Source organism: Zychaea mexicana (assembly GCF_025766255.1).
Source record: "Zychaea mexicana strain RSA 1403 chromosome Unknown BDB00scaffold_208, whole genome shotgun sequence".
NCBI lineage: Eukaryota > Fungi > Mucoromycota > Mucoromycetes > Mucorales > Lichtheimiaceae > Zychaea > Zychaea mexicana.
Window position 1 is genome coordinate 1 of NW_026516871.1, and position 6858 is coordinate 6858.

Here is a 6858-nt window from a genome sequence, read left to right on the forward strand (position 1 = left end):
GACGATTTGCTTCTAACTGCCATCCTAAGATTTTAAATCGTGCATCTTATCAAACGTTGCTGATACTCGCCATTAAATGTACTCGACATCCATATGTAAAATAGGACCGGTAATCATGCACAAAACAATACCAAAGCAGGGGAGATGTACAGCAGTATTATGTGTTTTTACTTACGGCGGCCTATCCTTTTTCATGCATATATTTGATCCACTTACTGAACAACGGCAGTACACAACAATAATATTATAGCGGTTGCTTCTTACGGTCGAGGAAAACGAGCAAGAAAGGGATGCCACAATGGGGATTAATCCTTAATCGTAACTCCTTAAAAGGTTCTATTAATTAAAGAAATATCATTGTTTAAAGATATATATGAAAAAATAAAAAATTATATGATAATTTTTTTATTTTTGAAACTTTTAACTTTTTTTTTAACTTTTTTTTTAATTCTTTAAAAGGTTTAGGTTTTGCATAAACCTTTTTAAACCTTTAAAAGTGTTATATCTTTTTATAATTAAATTAAAACAGGCTAGGAGGTATGACGACGCACAGTTCATTTAAAAATCAATGAAGTTAGATTTTTATTTGAACGCTTGACAGTGAAAGACATAACTAAAATTAATTAGCAATTTATTGCTAAATTAATTGTAATGGATTGAAACTCAATGCGTTTTTAACAGGAGTATATATTTTCATTGCTGTAGAATAGTGGGATCAGTAAGATGAGCGGGTATACAGAAACCATGTTCCTTTTCTCTTCATTGATAATAAAAACCATACATTATATCGGATTTTTATCTATAGCCAATCTTTTGGGTGAGATGGATATTTATATCAAGTGATGAGCTGAAAGCGGGATACTGTTTTTAAGGATCAGAAGATAGAAATACGATATATATAGTTTGAATAATACAAAGACAGGCTAAGAAGGAAGAAGAAGTACTGGAAAAAGGGTGTTAATGGTGGTGATACTGTGTTTGCAGGCGACGGTTTGTAGGGACAGTGCTGATGCTATCGAGGTTTTGTTGGATTGGGATAAGCTACTGTATGATATCACCTAGTGATTCATCATCAACAGCACTAACAGTGACATCACTTAAATGGTGTTGCATCTGGACAAGCATTGCTTTAAGGCGCTGTGTATTTGTCTCGGTAGGTACAACAGATAGTAGTGATTGTGGATGGGGAGTGTGTGTTTGTGTGTGTTGGGTGGTGGATGTTATTGCACTGGTGTTAGGCTCATCATCAAACATTGTTGCAGGTTTGGCAATTAGAACTTCAAGGTCGTTATGGTCGTAAAGCTCGAGCGCAAACATGTGCTTACAGGGAATACGGCGGCGCACAAAAGCAGGGCAGGAACAGGCAGTGATATGATCATTAGTGACAGTAATCTAGAAAATGTTTATTTAGAATGATATATATGCATATGTCTCTGTGCTATATATAATAATACCGTGTATTGTATTTCAAGGTTGGTGAATGAGTGAACTGTATAAAGATCATCATGCTTTTGGACCATTGACTCGAGCTGCTCTTCGCTTAATGCTTCTGCTTTCTGCTCTGATGCACGAAGCTCACGATCAACTGTGCCCAACCGTCCAATGCCTAATTCTTGCATGCGGATCCGTCGCCTCATTCTCTTTTCAACTGTGGTAGACAGTAGCGTTGCAAGAGCATCAATACGACGGTTTCGACGACGTTCTAGGAAGCGTGTCTTGAGCTGATTGTGCCAGCTTTCCACAAAGTTATTAGTCTTCATATCGACGTTGATATCCTGCTTGAAACAGTAGACCCATTCCTTGTACACTTCGTTCTGAATCCATTGCTGTTGAAAATACTGCAAGATTTGCTGTTGGCTCGCCCAGCGTTCAAGAAATACATTCACACTGTCGTAGTACTCCGCTTCGGTTTGTTTATACATTAGGCACGGAGGTCGCCAAAGATAGCCTTAATGGTGGTCTCCTTGTTTTCTTCATCATCTACAACAACTTTCTTGTGGATGTTGCTGCACGAGGAACGCATGACGTGCCATGCATACAATCGGATTGCAGCAGTGTTCCATGTGTCCTTGATTGCCTTTTTCTCAGTGGCACTGCAATCGATCGTTACTTGTTGTGGGGTGACCCCGCGTTGCTTAAGGCCCATCAACCATTGGTATAGCGGCTCCGATGACTGATCGTTTGTTATGAGGTACGCCACAGGAAGACCACGCCCTGTTCCAGTATGGTAGATTACGATGGTGTACATAATGGTATTAGGGTAGATAGTAACATCATGCGTAGCATCCAAACAGAAACCACTGGCATTCAGCAAGTGGTGCTCTTGCCATAGTGACATAAAGCTGCAAGCAAAGGTCGAAGAGCAGGTTCCATCTGGGAGCAGTGTACCTTGACCATAAACAAAAGTGTAATAGCTTTTGTTCTGCTCATGCTCGAGAAGCCAAAGACCGATAGACTCAAAGTCGTTGAATGCCTTTCTCGCTCTACCGACATTAACCGTGTAGTATACATTGTATACATCCTCGTATGTCACATAGCCGCCACATCCGCGCACGCCCTGTACCTTGTCATTCACGATTTGGACTACGCGCGCAACATCATCAACCTCGTCGAGCTTTTCTTGTATAAGCTTAGTGAGCCTTGCTGGTTTTGGCAGGTGGCGTAAGACACCAAGCGGATGGTTATGCTGATGGTAGAAGCGGAAAACTACCCACTCAGAATCATGGGTGTACTGCTTAACTTGAGACACTGCAGGGCACTGGACCTTTTTAGATTTGCTTTGTAAAGGTCTTCTTTTCTTGTCAATGTGAGCATCTCCTTGGCGCTCAGGATGGGGATTCTTGGTGCCCACACAATGACAATTGAAGCTGTGTGAAAAAATCACATAATGCCCGGTATGGTCTTTACGCTGGACTTTTGGGGCTGATGTATATACTATCAGCATATCCCTTATAGCTCATATAAAACCTTGCTGTAATAAACTTACTGCCATCTTCATTGAGAACGCGTCCGTTTTCAGACCATCCATTAGCGTAATGTTTTTCCTTACTCAGCCAGCGTTCCCCCGTTTCCTCTGGATAGCGTGCAATAGCCTCTAAGTACGTGGCATGTAGCTCAACTTCTTCGCAACGAAGTGATTCGGAATTCAAAGGCAAACGAGACATGTAATTGCGAGATTTCAAAATGAATAAAAACAACTTGGTAATGAAGTCAACAAACTACTCCGTCTCTGTCTTCGTGTTAAAGTACTCAGCTACTTATTGTACCACCACTTCCATGTTCTCTAACACTTTGGTAAGAATGCTGTGCTTGATATCGCAAGCATATGTATCATTGCCTCAATAGCCAAACATGCATAATAGCAATATTATACTAGTAAAGGATGGTTTTTATTATCAATGAAGAGAAAAGGAACATTGTTTCTGTATATCTACTCATCTTACTGATCCCACTATTCTACAGCAATGAAAATATATACTCCCTTTGAAAACGCATTGTGGCATCCCTTTCTTGCTCGTTTTCCTCGTCCGTAAGAAGCAACCGCTATAATATTATTGTTGTGTACTGCCGTTGTTCAGTAAGTGGATCAAATATATGCATGAAAAAGGATAGGCCGCCGTAAGTAAAAACACATAATACTGCTGTACATCTCCCCTGCTTTGGTATTGTGTTGTGCATGATTACCGGTCCTATTCTACATATACATGTCAAGTACATTTAATGGCGAGCATCAGCAACGTTTGATAAGATGCACGATTTAAAATCTTGGGATGGCAGTTAGAAGCAAATCGTTATATGAGTTGTGGCGAGTATTGAAAAAGCAGCATTACTTGTTCGTTTGTTATGTTTCTGGTTTCCGTCAACGTGTGTTGTACATTTCTTCTTCTTTTCGTTGACGTGTAGTGAAGGCGAGTATATAGATTCGTCGACGATTGTTGAACGATCCCTCTTTAAAATGCTGTGTGTCAAATTACAAAACCATTCAAAGTCAAAAAGATCCGCCATCTTTCCCTCCCTAAAGAAGCAAGCTCTTACCGTTACCTTCATTAAACTTTCAATAAAAGCCTGTCTTCAACGTGTATACTATTTCCGAGTTTGCAATTGACTTTTTCTTTACTGCCATCTTCATTAATCTAATAAAGATTCAAAAGCCAAAAGAAATCGTGGTTATAAGAAACGCACTCTTTTTTCCCTCCTTTTCAACGCTGCTGTTCTTTTTAACACACCACATAATAAAAGCTTACTTTTTATATTACTGTCCTTTTTCCATCTGCCTGCTGCCATTAATAATTGAATGCCAATGCTGTTTAAAAAAAAGCACAAAGTCCCTCAGCTGTTGTTGTGGGCCACCCTTGTTAATGTGGAGGCCACTCTGCTGGCTTTGAAAAAATTGGGGGGAGGGGCAGCTAATATGGACTCCATAAGGGAGTTGGTAGTGGAGGCGAGGCAGCAACAGAGGGGGATGGTGGTGGAGGCGAACTGTTGAGGATAGGTGCAGGTGATGGTGGTGAGGTAGTAGCTATAGGGAGTATAGGAGGAGGATTATCAGTAATCTTCAGCGAAAATTGCATTATCACCAAAATTTAGTAAGTAGACAGTACCGCGGTTGATAGGGTTAAGTGGGCATTCTCTATGATTACACCTACGATGGGTGCTCGAGCCATAGGCGCAAACTGTAGGCGCAGTAGGGTCTATAGAAACAAACTATCCGTAGCTTTCAAAGTAAGCAAACTGTTGCAGCAGAAATATTCAAAAATACATAGTTAAAACATACATTGCCTATTCTACGACAAATATTGCGAGAATGCACTAGACATGGCCCATTGTGATCTGAGCCACAGTGACAGACATGATCGGTTGATTGCTTTGTCGAGAAATGTACAGAAAAAATTAGTTAGTAAACTTAAAGCTTATTTAGAGCAGTTTGTCAGAATCCCGGTAAATGGTGAAAGATGCTCAACGATTTTCACAAAGAGACCTCAAATGTCGTTAGTGGAAGATGAAGTCAAGTAACACACCTCTTGGGAACTAATATGTAATATAGTAAAATTCGAGGAAGAAGGCACAAAGTTGAAGTTTACCCAAGTCTCTCGGGAACGTGTAATGTAAAAAAACAAATTGAAGTATCCAAAAAAGGATAGTGTGGTGATTAAAAGCTAAATACCAAGCTATTTTAAAGTAGTAGATATAGTATATATAACTTTAATAGTTAATATAAGCTCTTTTTTTATAGTTATTTACTTACTTTGAATGAGGTATTTTAAATATCTACCTTTTTACAGCTTTTTAGACAAATCAGGGCCGTACCTAATGTCGCGGTATAGTTACAGGGTCCCACATCCGCGGAACCCAATTGACTATGTTAGTTTAGGGTAGGAGAATAAACAATATCTATAATTGTTGTTATAAATAACAACATTATGATATTTTATTATTCTGTCAAGTGTTCTAGTAAAATTCTAATCTCATTGAATTTTATCTGAACTGGGTGTCGTCATTCTTCCTAGCCTGGTTTTTCTTAAACATAATGGTTGAGATTAATTCTAGTAGTTGAGAATTTTATAAGGTTTGAGAATTTGTTTTTTTATTTAATAAATAAAACAATATAATTATTTATAACTTATTTAAAATGATATTATTTATAGTTTTTTATTTTTTTGCTATATTATTGAAAACATAATACTAAGACTCATCCTCCGTAGTGTACTTAAGGCTATTTCCCCGTTTCGTGAATGATTTTAAAGATATACTATGTATCATCTAAAAGTACAAACTCTAAGTACTCTACTAGTATATCTTTTGTGAGAATTGCTTAGGTTCTTACTAAGTAAGAATGAAAAAATACTAAGTATAATAAAAACTTCGGATGGCTATAACTCAGCACAGACTTACCTGATTGGGATGAATAAAGTTTTTTTGTAATCAGTAAAGCGAGAGCTTCTAGATGATATTAGTTCTATAGTAAACGACAATTTTAAAGTGAGGCGCTTATATTAACCTTCAACCACAACGAGTAGAAGGCGGCATTCAACAGCATCATAATTGTATCATATGGCAAGTGCCGAGGCACTTTATTAGAGAAAAAGATTATAAATAGCCATACGATCATAAGCAGTAAAAAGTATCTTTTAGCAACCCTCTATTCTCTGATTACCCTTTGTTTTTATCCTTTCTCATTGGCTACAGATCCACCCACTATAAAGCGACTCAACATGGTTTCTATTTATATAAATTTTACGATAAAAAGACTTCAACAAATATACTAAAAATAAAAATATATATTTATTATTCACGTTTTAATAAGCCCAACGGGGGGATCGAACCCCCAACCTTGAGATTAAGAGTCTCACGCTCTGCCAATTGAGCTAGCCGGGCTTTTGTTGTTTTGACTCGATGAGTATGCGAGTTTCTGGCCTTATCTACTTTGTCACGGATCTTTGCTGATTCAGCTAATAGGATTCCTCCCAACAGCAAAAGTATTTTTCCTCTTTTTCACTTCCCCGTTAATGTTTTCTTCCTTTGCCTTATTCATATTTATTTTTTTATGAACCCTCCCGATATTCTTATCAATTATACTCAAATATTCACTCTTTTCTCCTCGTCACTTCTATACTATGGGGATTACTCCTTAGTAGTTGTTTAAAAAAGGTTTAATTAATTAAAGGTATATTATTGTTTAAAGATATATATATGAGAAAAAAAATTAGATTATAATTTTTTTATTTATTAAACATTTAAGATTTTTTTTAACTTTTTTTTTTAATTCTTTAAAAGGTTTAGGTTTTATATATACCTTTTTAAATCGTTTAAAATGTAATATCCTTTAATGATTAGTTGAAAACTTATAGTAGTGGAACA

General features: G+C 37.4%; 1 non-coding gene across 1 annotated transcript; it reads right to left on the reverse strand.

Moving 5' to 3' along the window:
* Positions 1-6302: 6302 nt before the first annotated feature.
* Positions 6303-6375, reverse strand: BDB00DRAFT_t141. The gene has a single exon. It is a non-coding gene; the product is annotated as a tRNA-Lys (tRNA).
* Between the last annotated feature and the right edge of the window lie 483 nt (positions 6376-6858).